Source organism: Tamandua tetradactyla, chromosome 1, assembly GCF_023851605.1.
Source record: "Tamandua tetradactyla isolate mTamTet1 chromosome 1, mTamTet1.pri, whole genome shotgun sequence".
In the NCBI taxonomy this organism is placed as follows: domain Eukaryota; kingdom Metazoa; phylum Chordata; class Mammalia; order Pilosa; family Myrmecophagidae; genus Tamandua; species Tamandua tetradactyla.
The window spans coordinates 21,033,137-21,048,799 of record NC_135327.1 but is presented as its reverse complement, the minus strand read 5'-3'; the positions used below and the strand labels follow the sequence as shown (position 1 = coordinate 21,048,799).

Below are 15,663 nucleotides of genomic sequence, written 5' to 3'. Positions count from 1 at the left end.
AATCAACCAATGTAATAAAGCACATTAACAAATTGAAAGGGAAAAATCACATGATCATATCGATTGATGCTGAAAAAGCATTCAACAAAAATCAGCATCCCTTTCTAATAAAAACACTTCAAAAATTTGAGTGAAGGAAGCTTCCTCAATATCATAAAGGGCAAATATGAAAAACCCATATCCGACATCAGACTTAATGGTGAGAGATTAAAAGTGTTCCCCCTAAGGTCGGGAATGAGACAAGGAGCCCATTGTCACCACTATCATTCAAGGTTGTACTAAAAGGCCTAGGATAGATACAAATCAGCCCTGGAGTTGTTCGGTGGCAATTAAGAAAATTAAAATATATCCCATGAAAGGAAGATGGAAGGAGTAGAGTGTAGTTTTGCAGAAGAACTGCATTTCACAGGTTTTCCAGTTAAATTGGAGCACTGAAAGTTTAGAATGCATGACAAATTATGCATGGGCCCTTGATCACACACTTAAGGCTGGCTACTAGCTTTGACATAGCACTCTCCATCATCTGGCCAAACTACTGTGGTCAAAAACATGTAAATTGCTTTTTTTTTTTTGGCATGGGTAGGCCCCAGGAATCGAACCCTGGTCTCCCCATGGTAGGCGAGAATTCTACCACTGAGCCACCATTGCACTGCCTGTAAATTGCTTTTTAACAGCTTATGCTGTATAAGGCAAAGCCAACATGCAAAATTAGGCTTTGATTGGCACTTTTTTGAAAAATATGCAGCAAATATGGGATGCAATCTGGATGGCTGCTTCTACATTTAATGTGCACTATTTAGGTACCTTTTGAACATTTAACAGTTTTTCTTTGACAATGACTTTTTGTGGGGGGTGGGGGCAGTGCATGGTCTGGGAATTGATCCCAGGTCCCCCACTGACGATGACTTTTGTAAGGATTGGTACAATATATCATTCCTTATGACATGTACATTGTCCTTCACTAATTCTTGGGTCTTGCTGTAGTGTCACCTAAATTGGTACAGGTTCTGCTGAAAATCTTTAATGGATAATCATAACACTTTCGGTCACATGTTTTTCTGGCAGTCTGAAGGTTTTTAAAAGAAAAAGATACCAAACGCCTGCTGCTATCACCCCTTTCAATTGCTATCTTTTAAAAAGCACCAGTATGTGTTTTAGATTGATTTCCCTGCTTAGAAAAATGACAGTCAGTAGTTTTCAGTCCTGATGGTATAAACAAAGGAAGTAAAACATGTTTATAAAAGCTGTATCTTGAAACACTGGTGTTCGAAAACTAGCAGCTTATGTGATTTACCCCCTGTGTTGTTAGTGCCACAAAGTCTATGCTTGTCTCCAGCAGCTATTTCTATGGTGCATACACTTATCTTTTCTCTCATTTAACTCTGAGTTCTCCTGTTCTCGAGGAGGTATTTATATTCAAAGTGGCGATGTCTTCCCGTAGATGCATAGGGAGAGTCACAAGTTTGATAGAGATTGGACAGTTTAGTAGCGACCGAGCCTTCCTTATGTACCATGTTGGAATTTGTGTTTGCAGTTTGGGCATTAGTTCTGTGTGCTTGTGAACTTAATGCTGCTTCTTGTTGAATCCTGCTTTAACTTCATGGAAAATTAACCCCATCTATTAAGGAAAGGTTAAAGGTATTTTCTGTGCAGATGTTGAATTTTATTTCAGCCTTTAGCTAAAGATGTTTTCCTGGTAGTTGCTTCATCAACTTAAAAAAAAAAATCCATCATTAGACAACTAGAGGTTTTGCTGGGTTTGTAGCTTACTAAAAATGGATAGGCTGCTGAACATGCCACATTCAGAAGTTTTATAGGGTTGTAGAGATGGGGGATCTTCTGTTTATTTTCAAATAAAATAAGTTCTTGACTTATCATTTGTGGTTGTTGTACATCATATTGGAAGGCTTATCTGTTTATAGTTTTGCAAATGCCCCCCCCTTGCATGCTTTAAATGACATCTGCCTGGGATGTACCACAGCCATATGTCAGCTGTGTTTTAACGGCTTGGATTAGTGTGTAATCCATAGATGGTGTTAGGCTTGCAAACCTATACAACTAAATTTGCTCTCTGTAGAAAATAATCTCATGACATTTAAAATTACAAAGTTGAAGTAAATAAGTTCTTTATACAAAAAAAGTCTTAGCTAGAGAATTTGGCAGGAGAAAGAAATAAAAGGCATCCAAATAGGAAAAGAAAAAGTGAAACTTCCATTATTTGCAAATGATATGATCCTATACTTGAAAACCCTGAGAAACCTATGACAAAGCTCCTGGAACTAACAAACAAATTCAGCAAAGTGGTGGGATACAAAATTAATGTGCAAAAATCAGTAACATTTCTATACACAAGCAATGATCTGTGGAGAAAATTAAGGAAAAATTCCATTCAAAATAGCAATCGAAAGAATCAAGTATCTAGGAATAAACTTTAACAAGGACGTCAAAGTTGTAGACAGACAACTACAAAGCATTGCTAAAAGAAATCAAAGAAGACTTAAAAGATGGAAAGACATTCCCGTTTAAGAATATGAATGGTGAATGTTAAGATGTCAATTCTACCCAAATTGTTCTACAGATTCAATGCAATACCAATCAAAATTCCAACAACCTACTTTGAAGACTTGGAAAAGCTAGTTATTAAATTTATGTGGGGGGTGCGAGGGTAGTTCAGTGGTAGAATTCGGGTTTGATTCCCCGCCCATGCACTTCCCTGAAAACTAAACAAGCAAGCAAACAAACAAAAAGCCAACCGAACAAAAATTCAACAAATGGTGCTGCAATCTGTTGATACTCACATGGATAAAGAATGAAATGTGACCCTGCCATACAGCATACAAAAAAGAAATTTTTATTTGGGAAGGAAGGAGACCCCAAATAGCTAAAGATATCCTAAAAAAAGAAGAGAGGAGTTGGAGGACTAAAACTTCTTGACTTTAAAGCTTACTATAAAGCCACAGTGGTCGAAACAGCATGGTACTGGCGCAAAGACAGAAGTATTGACCGATAGAATCACATCAAGAGTGCAGAGATAGACCACTAAGTCTGTGGTCAATTGATCTTCAATAAGTCTCCCAAATTCACTGAACTGGGACAGAATAGTCTTTTCAAAAAATGGGCTTGGGAGAACTGGATATCAATAAGCAAAAATTAAAAGAGGACCTATTTACACCTTATACAAAAATTAATTCAAAATAGATTAAAGACCTAAATATAAGAGCCAGTACCATGTAACTACTAATAGAAAATGTATGGAAACATCTTTAAGACCTGGTAATAGGAGGTAGCTACTTAAACTTTATACCCAAAGCACAAGCAATGAAAGAGAAAATAGATAAATGGGAACTCCTTAAAATCAAAAGCTTCTCTGCCCCAAAGGACTTGGTCAAAAGGTGATAAGGCAGCCAATTCAGTGGGAGAAAATATTTGGAAACCTCATATAGGATAAAGGTTTGTTATCTTGTGTACATAAAGAAAGTATACAACTCAACAACAAAAGAACAAACAATCCAATTATTAAATGGGCAAAGGGTATGAATAGACATTTTTCTGAAGAGCAAATACAAGTGGGTAAAAATCACATGAAGAGGTGCTGCTTTTCATTAACTATAAGGGAAATGCAAATTAAGACCTGTGTTAGTTTGCAAGCTGCTGGACTGTGACATACCAGAACTAGACCAGCTTTTTTAAAAAAGGAATTTAATGAGTTAGAAGTTTACCCTTCTGAGGAAGTGAAAATGTCCAAATTAAGGCACCAACAAGAGGTTTATCTTCACTCAAGAAAGGCTGACGAGTCTAGAACACCTCTAATCAGCTGGGAATTCACATGGCTGGCGTCTGCTCGCCCCTTATTCTTGGGCTCCATTGCTTTCAGCCTCTGTTCCTGTGGGCTTCCTCACTTTGCTTCTTTGGGGCTGGCTTTCATCTCTTGGCTTCCCTTGGCTCTCTCCGGGTTCTGGCTTGCTTAACATCCCATGGTGACATCTGCTGGGCTCCAGGCATCTCCAGACATCTGTGTTTCCGTTCTCCAAGGATCGACATCTGTGTCAGCTCTGCTCTGAAGTTTCTGTCGACTCTCTCTGTAGGCTGTGACTCTCTCCAAAATGTTACCTCTTTTAAAGAATTCCAGTAAACTAATCAAGGCCCATGGAGTCACATTTCCATCTAATCAAAAGTTCACACCCACAATTGGGCATGCCACATCTCTGTGGAGATAATCTAATCCAAAATTTTCACCTACGGGATTAAAAGAAACGGCTGCCCCCACAAGATTGAATCAGGATTAAAATATGGCTTTTCTGAGTTACATAATATTTTCAAACCAACATACTCCTCAAACACTATTCCTCACAGAAACACAATAACTCATGCCCACAGCCATCAAAATTCCTGAATAAATAGTTTCCCCTGATTTTACATTGAATACGCTTTCCATCATGAATTCTGGCTCTCCTCCAAAGGGTTTCATCCTGCTAATAAAGACTTTTCCTTCTTAGTTCATGCTTTTTGTGACTTTTCCCTCTCATTTCATGTTTTGTGGTTACTCCTAAATATTCTTTAGTACGCCAAGGATTTGTATTTCATTGAATGATACTGCACAGTAATTACAGACCTAATGATTCGTGAGATAAAATGGAATCCACTCATTTTATCTAAAGGATAAATTGCAAATTAAGGCACTCCCATATTAAGTACAGACATAGAAATTCTCACATGCAGTTTCTCTGGTTGAGTTAGAGTGGTCAAGAGGACTTTTCACTTCCAATGGATTTGTATTGTGAGTTCTCTCACATGGTATATCATCACCAACGATATTCTTATGGATTCTCCCTGTATCAATTTCCTTATGTTAACTGAAATACTACTGATGACTAAGGACATTCGCATATTGATTGCAAACAGTGTTTCTTCAGCATGTGAATTCTCTGGTGGGTTCAAAGGTTAAAGCTAGGTCAAAAATCTCTTCCCTATTCAAAACATGTAGTGTGAGTTCTCTTATTGCATTTACGGTTAGAAGACTGACTGAAGGCTTTCCTACACTGATGACATTTATAGGTTTCCTCTCAGGTTTGAATACTTTCATGTTGTCTAAGGATAGAAGAATTAAGCTTTTCCCATATAGATGACACTCATTGCTTCTGTGCATTCTGTCATGTTGACTGAGGGCAGAACTGCAAGCAAAAACTTTCCCACATAAATGGCATCTGTGGGGTTTCTCTCCAGAGTACTTTCCCTCATGTCATCTGAAGGTAGAACAATGAATGAAGGCTTCTCCACACAGATGGCATTCAGGGCATTTTTCTCCACTGCGTGTTCTCTCATATTGTGTAAGATGGGAATGTTGACTGAAGATTTTCCAACACAGATGATATTCCTGGGCTCTCACTCCAGTGTGCGTGTTGTGTGATGGGAGAGCAATGAACGAAGGCTTTCTGACATGGATGGCATCCACAGGGTTTCACTCCAGTCTAAGTTCTCTCATGTTGAAGATTAGAAGATTGACTGAAGGCTCTTCCACATAGAAGGCATTCAAATGGTTTATCACCAGTTTAAACTTCATTGTATTGGCTGTGGCCAGAGCTATTATTAAAGGCTTTAGCACTTCACTGAAATTCATATAGTTTATTTCTAGTGTGAATCTGCTTATGTTGACTAAAAGATGGTCAGTGAGAACTTTACCAAGGTGTTTGCTTAAATGTGATTTATTTTTCATGGAAATTAATGTATGTTGAGTCACTGTGGATCTGAGAGTGGCATCTTTTTGCAAATAATTACATTGAAAGGAATTCTTTGGGTGTGAGAAAGCTACTATGTTTGCAGTGTCAGTAGCTCAGCTGACAAGTATCTTCCTTTGGATTTTCACTCACAACCACACAAGGAACAAGGTGAGAAAAGCTGGTATGTGTAGGCTGCTGCTGCCCTCGGGGGGTCCCTTTGCACCCCAAGCCAGCCAGCGACCAGGTCCACTGGCTGAGAGGTGGCCCGAGGGCACAGCGGACCACGTAGGAGATCTATGCTCGCCACTACCATCTTGTGTCCATCGTGGCCCAAAGGTTTGACCTTGTATAAAGAATCAATAACAGAGGAGCATGGGGGAAAACTAATATTGCATGCTATGGCCCATAGTTAACAGGAAGACATCAACAGTACCAGAGCAATGCCAGGGGTAATAATTGGGGAGGGGAGAAGGACGAGAGATTAGGGAAAGTGTTGATTTGATATTTGGTGAGGCCGTGTTTATCAGTTGTCTCTTTGGACCAATGAAAATTGTCTGAAATTGAGAGTGCTGCTGATTGTACAACCAACTGAGGGCACTGTAAGACATGGTTTGTTTATTTTGGATATTATTCATGATGCCCAGTGGATAGAGGGGGCCGAAGGGTAAATGGCTGAGAAGCCAAAAGGCGACTGTGATATACATACATGTATATATGTAAATATAGATGGGGGAATATTGTGCAACTCCAAAAAGGAATAACATGAAGCATGCAATGAACTGAATGAAACCTGGGGATAATGTGTTGTGCCAAATAAGCCAGAAACAAAAGAACAAATATGCTATGGTCTCTTTCAGAAAATACTTATAAGAAAATTGGAGCCTAAATTGTAAGCCCTTGTAATAGCCACACTTACTATGAAGTTCTAAGTGTATTTCTAGATTCTGAGTCACTGAACTCTATGCATAGAAGCTGGTATTTCACTGGAAATCTGAGTACCTCCATGACAGCTCAGACACAGGACTGGAGTTCTACAGCCCTGAAAGTCAGCACTGTTACATACAATAACAGTTAAATAACCAAAAAGAAGAAAACAGCCTTTAATTAGAGGTACGAACAAAGCCGTTCTGGTTGGGACTAAGGTAAATAATCAGAATACAGGGTAAAAGATAATAGTGTACATACTCTAGAGCTTTGCCTACTGCATGAGACAAAAGATGGAGAGGTTTATTGTATCTAAAACCTAAATCTTCTGTAACACACAACTTACAATAAGCTGTCTAGGTGGCTCATTTAAACAACTCAACCTCATGGAGCCAAATGGAAACAAGGCCTTGTAATTCTATGTAGCTTAATATAATTCCTGGATACATATTATATATACTATGACTATGGTGGGCTGATAGCTAAAAAGTATTGGCAGTGTCCCTTGCAGGACCTAAGAAAAGAATATGGAATATTAAACTTTCCCATCTGGGAAACCCCTGGGACCCTTTCAAACACTGGGGACTCCAGAGGAAATAGACCAAGCCCTTGATTTTGAGTCTTGCTCTTATGAAACTTATTTCTGTAGTGGAGAAGCTAAAACTACCTATAATGAGGCCTAAGAGTTGCTTCCAGGAAACCTCTTTGGTTGCTCAGATGTGGCCTCTCTCTCTAAGCCTAAATCTGCAAGGAAAATCATTGACATCCCCCCAACCCCCACCCCTACACGAAACATGACATTCAGGGGTGAAAGTCTCCCTGACAGCATGGGACATAACTTCCAAGGATGAGTTTGGCCCTGGCACCATGAGATCGACAATGCTTTCCTCACCAAAAGGGGGAAAAGAAGAGTAACAAAATAAGGCATCAGCAGCCAAGAGAGTTCAAATAGAGTCAGAAAGTTATTCTGGAGGCTACTGTTATGCAAACTTCAGCTAGATATCGCTAATTGCCGTGGTTTGCCAAACCCCAACCAACATCATTACTGTTAACTCTTAAGAACACCCAGAGATCTAACTGATACTCTATAAAATTTTCACGCACTAAGTTTCCATTCCTGAAAACTATAACCTCCAGAGGATGCCTGGGCCAGATAAATCCTGAAACCCAGACCAACCAGCCTCTCCAAGACTATCAACTAATTACATTCCTCTATCCTTTCTTTTTTTTTTTGGAACAGACATTTCTGTTTTTATTTTTAGAGTTAATTTAGGATACTTTGGCCATGACTCTAGTTAAAAAGCTTCCACATTTTTAACAACAAAGCATAAAGTACACATTTTTGTTGATAGTTTAAATTTGAATGTTACTGCATCAATTTTCTATAATATCCTATAGAGTGACGTTCACTCTAAAATTTGTGAACATAATTTCACAATTGCTTACTCTCAGCAAGAGCTTTTTGCAGAACAGATTTGTTAACCTGATCTCACAGATAGTCTTTCTAAATATATCAGAGTGGAATCAGTCAACATGTGAGGCTTTCAACTCCTCAGAGGAGGAGGCGAGTGGCTTGGTGGTACATTTACTAATTGTAACTTTCCATTCATCTGCAGTTTTATCAGCCAGAAAGTTCATAAGTCTCCAATGTACCTATTTATTTTTTTACTTTTTTTATTAATTAAAAAAAAATTAACTAACACAACATTTAGAAATCATTCCATTCTACATATGCGATCAGTAATTCTTAATATCATCACATAGATGTATGATCATCATTTCTTAGTACATTTGCAGCGATTTAGGAAAAGAACTAGCAAAACAACAGAAAAAGATATAGAATGATAATATAGAGAAAAAAATAATAAAAATAAAAAATAGAAAAAAATATATAAAAAAAGAAAAAAAACCAAAAAACCCAAACAAACAAACAAACAACAAAAAAAAACTATAGCTCAGATGCAGCTTCATTCAGTGTTTTAACATAATTACATTACAATTAGGTAGTATTGTGCTGTCCATTTTTGAGTTTTTGTATCTAGTCCTGTTGCACAGTCTGTATCCCTTCAGCTCCAATTACCCATTATCTTACCCTGTTTCTAACTCCTGATGGTCTCTGTTACCAATGATATATTCCAAGTTTATTCTTGAATGTCGGTTCACATCAGTGGGACCATACAGTATTTGTCCTTTAGTTTTTGGCTAGACTCACTCAGCATAATGTTCTCTAGGTCCATCCATGTTATTACATGCTTCATAAGTTTATCCTGTCTTAAAGCTGCATAATATGCCATCGTATGTATATACCACAGTTTGTTTAGCCACTCGTCTGTTGATGGACATTTTGGCTGTTTCCATCTCTTTGCAATTGTAAATAATGCTGCTATAGACATTGGTGTACAAATGTCCGTTTGTGTCTTTGCCCTTAAGTCCTTTGAGTAGATACCTAGCAATGGTATTGCTGGGTCGTATGGCAATTCTATATTCAGTTTTTTGAGGAATCGCCAAACTGCCTTCCACAGTGGTTGCACCATTTGACATTCCCACCAACAGTGGATAAGTGTGCCTCTTTCCTTTCTTGTTGACACCCCTTCTCAGCATGTAGAAGTTAGAATAAGCATTACCCAAAGATCCCTAAAGATTGGGAGAAGGATCAAAGGAGAAGGAGGAGTTATAACAGAGTAACAGAGAAAATAGGATTTAACAAATGAATATGGCTACTGAATCACTATATTGATATTTCTTTTAGCCTTCAGTGATTTCGAGTAGCGAGAAGGAAAAATCTGAAATTGTGGAATGGTAATCCATAACAAACTCTGAAATCTATCTGTTCTGTAACTACTTGTTAAAACATACTTTGAAAATTATTGCTTTTTCTTTCTTTTCTTTGTATAGATGTTATATTTCACAATAAAAAAATAAAGCACAAACTTAAATATAAATTAAAATTAGAGGAATAATTATATTAAAAGAGAGAGAAAGAGAGAGAGAAACTGTAGAAACAATGACAATCAAATGCAATTCGTAATCCTGGCATCCTGGACTGGATCTAATAATGAAGGAGAAATGCCCAAAAGGAGGCTATTGAGACAATTGGAAAAAAATGGAATATAGACTCTATGCTTTCTATCAATGTTAAATTTCTTGAACTTGATAACTGTACTTATGATGGTTATATAAGCAAATATACCTGTTTTAGGAAATACAGCTAGAAGTATTTCGTGTTCAAGGAGAATGATCTCTGCGACCTTCTCTCAAATGTTTAGCAGATAGATAGATAAATAGATAGATATATAGATAGATAGGTAGATAGATAGATAGATAGATAGATAGATAGGCAGACAGACAGACAGACAGATAGATAGAGATGGAATGGTACAACAAAAGTGGCATAATGTTAAAAGCTGGTAAATCTGAGTGTCTGGGTAGGGGATAAATTGGAATTGTCTGTATAGATTTTGTATTATACCTGCAGTTGTCCATAAGTTTGAAATTATTTCAAAATTAAAAGTAAAAAAAAATGACTGTGGGAGAGAGTGGTCATCATCCTATATTGTGGAATGTCCATAAGTGGCAAAGACACAAGAATGAATTCCTGAGAGGAGGGGCCAAGATGGTGGCTTAGCAATGTGCATGTTTTAGTTCATCCTCCAGAACAACTACTAAATAACCAGAAACAGTACCGAACAGCTCCCAGAGCCACGTCAGTGACTGGACACACAGTGTACCCCAGTTGGGACCAGCTGGACCGGCTGCAAGCCTCCCCAAAACCGTGAGTTCCCCAAGCTGCGGCGGCCGGCGGCCAGTGCCCCTCCCCCACAGGCAGCTTCCCAGAGGGAAAGGAAAGAGACTCTAAACCTGGTCAATGCAGAGGTCGATCACTGGGCTCACGGAAAAAGAGGAAAGGGGGAGGAAATGGAGGTTTTAGTGGCTGTGTCTCTATGGAGACTTGGCAGCCTCTGGATTCAGCGGCGGGACTTCTCAGGCTGCAGCTGCCCCAGGCATAGGCAGAAACGGGCTGCTTTCAGGGCTGTCTCCCACCTGTGCCTTCCCCAGGGGAGGGGTGAAGCCCAACTCAGGTGGAATCCCTCCATCAAGGAACTCAGACCCCAGGGCTTGGCAATTTGAAGCCATTAAAACCAGCCTACAACCTCTCCTCTGTCTCCACCACGCCCCCAGCAGGGAGAGTCTTCCAAAGTTAAAAGTGCCGCAACATCTTTTGCTGGTGTGACCCGCAGGCAGACACGCCACATACTGGGCAGGATAAGAAAAACAGAGCCCAGAGACTTCACAGGAAAGTCTTTTAACCTGCTGGGTCTCACCCTCAGGGAAAACTGATGCAGGTGATTCCTTGCCCCTGATAGGAGGCCAGTTTAGTCTGGGAAAACCCGGCTCGGGTCTATAATACCTACATAGACCCTCCTAAGGGTGGGGAGGGAAAAGGCACCGTACAAGCAGGGCAAGAAACAAGAAAACAAGAACTGAAAAATTATCCTCTGTTAAACAAAACCTAAGCTAGAGGTCCAGAAAAAGCTGAACTGAAGGTCAAAGAACAGATAGACAACAAATTCATCTAACAGGAAAACCCTAGGTAAGAGAAGTGAAAGCAATCACCATAATAAACTAATTAAGGTAATTAAATGTCTAGACACCAGCAAAAAAATAACAAATCATACCAGGAAAATTGAAGATATGGCCCAGTCAAAGGAACAAACCAATAGTTCAAATGAGATAGAAGAGCTGAAACAAATAATTCAGAATATACGAACAGACCTGGAAAACCTCATCAAAAACCAAATCAATGAATTGAGGGAGGATATGAAGAAGGCAAGGAATGAACAAAAAAAAGAAATGGAAAGTCTGAAAAAACAAATCATGGAACTTATGGGGATGAAAGATACAGTAGAAGAGATGAAAAAAAACAATGGAAACCTACAATGTTAGATTTCAAGAGACAGAGGTTAGGATTAGTGAACTGGAGGACGGAACATCTGAAATCCAACGAGATACAGAAACTATAGGGAAAAAATGGAAAAATATGAGCAGGGACTCAGGGAACTGAATGATAATATGAAGCACACAAATATATGTGTTGTGGGAATCCTGGAAGGAGAAGAGAAGGGAAAAGGAGGAGAAAAACTAATGGAAGAAATTATCACTGAAAATTTCCCAACTCTTATGAAAGACTTAAAATTCCAGATCCAAGAAGTGCAGCATACCCCAAATAGACCTTCTCCAAGACACTTACTAGTCAGAATGTCAGAGGTCAAAGAGAAAGAGAGGATCTTGAAAGCAGCAAGAGAAAAGCAATCCATCACATACAAGGGAAACCCAATAAGACTATGTGTAGATTTCTCAGCAGAAACCATGGAGGCGAGAAGACAGTGGGATGATATATTTAAATTACTAAAAGAGAAAAACAGCCAACCAAGAATTCTATACCCAGCAAAATTGTCCTTCAAAAATGAAGGAGAAATTAAAACACTTTCAGACAAAAAAATCACTGAGAGAATTTGTGACCAAGAGACCACCTCTGCAAGAAATACTAAAGGGAGCACTAGAGACAGATACGAAAAGATAGAAGAGAGAGGTGTAGAGAAGAGTGCAGAAAGAAGGAAAATTAGATATGATATACAAAATACAAAAGGCGAAATGGTAGAGGAAAGCACTACCCAAACAGTAATAACACTAAATGTTAATGGATTGAACTCCCCAATCAAAAGACATAGACTGGCAGAATGGATTAAAAAACAGGATCCTTCTATATGCTGTCTACAGGAAACACATCTTAGACCCAAAGATAAACATAGGTTGAAAGTGAAAGGTTGGGAAAAGATATTTCATGCAAATAACAACCAGAAAAGAGCAGGAGTAGCTATACTAATATCCAACAAATTAGACTTCAAATGTAAAACAGTTAAAAGAGACAAAGAAGGATACTATGTACTAATAAAAGGAACAATTCAACATGAAGACATAACAATCATAAATATTTATGCACAGAACCAGAATGCCCCAAAATACATGATGTAAACACTGCAAACACTGAAAAGGGAAATAGACACAAATACCATAATAGTTGGAGACTTCAATTCCCCACTCTCATCAATGGACAGAACATCTAGACAGAAGATCAATAAAGAAACAGAGAATTTGAATATTACAATAAATGAGCTAGACTTAACAGACATTTATAGGATATTACACCCTACAACAGCAGGATACACCTTTTTCTCAAGTGTTCATGGATCATTCTCAAAGATAAACCATAGGCTGGGTCACAAAGCAAGTCTCAACAAATTTAAGAAGATTGAAATAATACAAAACACTTTCTCAGATCATAAGGGAATGAAGTTGGAAATCAATAATAGGCAAAGCGCCAGAAAATTCACAAATATTTGGAGGCTCAACAACACACTCTTAAACAAGGTAGAAATTACAAGAGAAATCAGTAAATATCTCGAGGCAAATGAAAATGAAAACACAACATACCAAAACTTATGGGATGCAGCAAAGGCAGTGCTAAGAGGGAAATTTATTGCCCTAAATGCCTATATCAAAAAAGAAGAAAGGGCAAAAATACAGGAATTAACTGTCCACTTGAAAGAACTGGAGAAAGAACAGCAAACTAACCCCAAAGCAAGCAAAAGGAAAGAAATAACAAAGATTAGAGCAGAAATAAATGAAATTGAGTACATGAAAACAATTGAGAAAATCAATAAAACCAGAAGTTGGTTCTATGAGAAAAATCAATAAGATTGATGGGCCCTTAGCAAGATTGACAAAAAGAAGAAGAGAGAGGATGCAAATAAATAAGATCAGAAATGGAAGAGGAGACATAACCACTGACCCCACAGAAATAAAGGAGGTAATAACAGGATACTATGAACAACTTTATGCAAATAAATACAACAATGTAGATGAAATGGACAACTTCCTAGAAAGGCATGAACAACCAACTTTGACTCAAGAAGAAATAGATGACCTCAACAAACCAATCACAAGTAAAGAGATTGAATCAGTCATTCAAAAGCTTCCCAAAAAGAAAAGTCCAGGACCAGACGGCTTCACATGTGAATTCTACCAAAGATTCCAGAAAGAATTAGTCCCAATCCTGCTCAAACTCTACAAAAAAATTGAAGTGGAGGGAAAGCTACCTAATTCATTCAATGAAGCCAACATCACCCTCATACCAAAACCAGGCAAAGATATTACAAAAAAAGAAAACTACAGACCAATCTGTCTAATGAATATAGATGCAAAAATCCTCAACAAAATTCTAGCAAATCGAATCCAGCAACACATTAAAAGAATTATACATCATGACCAAGTAGGATTCATCCCAGGTATGCAAGGATGGTTCAACATAAGAAAATCAATTAATGTAACACACCATATCAACAAATCAAAGCAGAAAAATCACATGATCATCTCAATTGATGCAGAGAAAGCATTTGACAAAATTCAACATACTTTCCTGTTGAGAACACTTCAAAGGATAGGAATACAAGGGAATTTCTTTAAAATGATAAAGGGAATATATGAAAACCCACAGCTAATATCATCCTCAATGGGGAAAAACTGAAAACTTTCCCCGTAAGATCAGGAACAAGACAAGGATGTCCACTATCACCACTGTTATTCAACATTGTGTTGGAAGTTCTAGCCAGAGCAATTAGAGAAGAAAAAGAAATACAAGGCATCAAAATTGGAAAGGAAAAAGTAAAACTATCCCTGTTTGCAGATGATATGATACTATATGTCGAAAACCCTGAAAAATCCACAGCAAAACTACTAGAGCTAATAAACGAGTACAGCAAAGTGGCAGGATACAAGATCAACATTCAAAAATCTGTAGTGTTTCTATACACTAGTAATGAACGTTCTGAGAGGGAAATCAAGAAACAAATTCCATTTACAATTGCAACTAAAAGAATAAAATACTTAGGAATAAATTTAACTAAAGAGACAAAAGACCTATACAAAGAAAACTACAAGAAACTGCTAAAAGAAATCACAGCAGACCTAAATAGATGGAAGGGCATACCGTGTTCATGGATTGGAAGACTAAATATAGTTAAGATGTCAATTCTACCTAAATTGATTTGCAGATTCAACGCAATACCAATCAAAATCCCAACAACTTACTTTTCAGAAATAGAGAAAACAATAACCAAATTTCTCTGGAAGGGCAGGGTGCCCCGAATTGCTAAAAGTATCTTGAGGGAAAAAAACGAAGCTGGAGGTCTCACGCTGCCTGACTTTAAGGCATATTATGAAGCCACAGTGGTCAAAACAGCATGGTACTGGCATAAAGATAGATATATTGACCAATGGAATTGAATAGAGTCCTCAGATATAGACCCTCTCACCTATGGACATTTGATTTTTTCAAGTGCTTTTTTTTTTTTTTACATGGGCAGGCACTGGGAATTGAACACGGGTCCTCGAGCTCGGCAGGCAAACATTCTTACCTGCTGAGCCACCGTGGCCCACCTGACATTTGATTTTTGATAAGGCAGTCAACCCAACTCACCGGGGACAGAACAATCTCTTCAATAAATGGTGCCTAGAGAACTGGATATCCATATGCAAAAGAATGAAAGAGGACCCGTATCTCACACCCTATACAAAAGTTAACTCAAAATGGATCAAAGATCTAAACATCAGGTCTAAGACCATAAAACGGTTTGAGGAAAATGTAGGGAAATATCTTATAAACCTTATAATTGGAGGCGGTTTTATAGACCTTACACCTAAAGCAAGAGCACTGAAGAAAGAAAGAAAGAAATGGGAACTCCTCAAAATTAAACACTTTTGTGCAACAAAGAACTTCATCAAGAAAGTAAAAAGACAGCCTACACAATGGGAGACAATATTTGGAAACAACATATCAGATAAAGGTCTAGTATCCAGAATTTATAAAGAGATTGTTCAACTCAACAACAAAAAGACAGCCAATCCAATTACAAAATGGGGAAAAGACTTGAACAGACACTTCTCAGAAGAGGAAATACAAATG

General features: G+C 38.1%; 1 protein-coding gene across 4 annotated transcripts in view; it reads left to right on the top strand.

The window, feature by feature from the left end:
* HCK (HCK proto-oncogene, Src family tyrosine kinase) overlaps positions 1–15,663 on the top strand; it is a 67,212-nt gene that overhangs the window by 34,565 nt on the left and 16,984 nt on the right. The window lies entirely within an intron of this gene.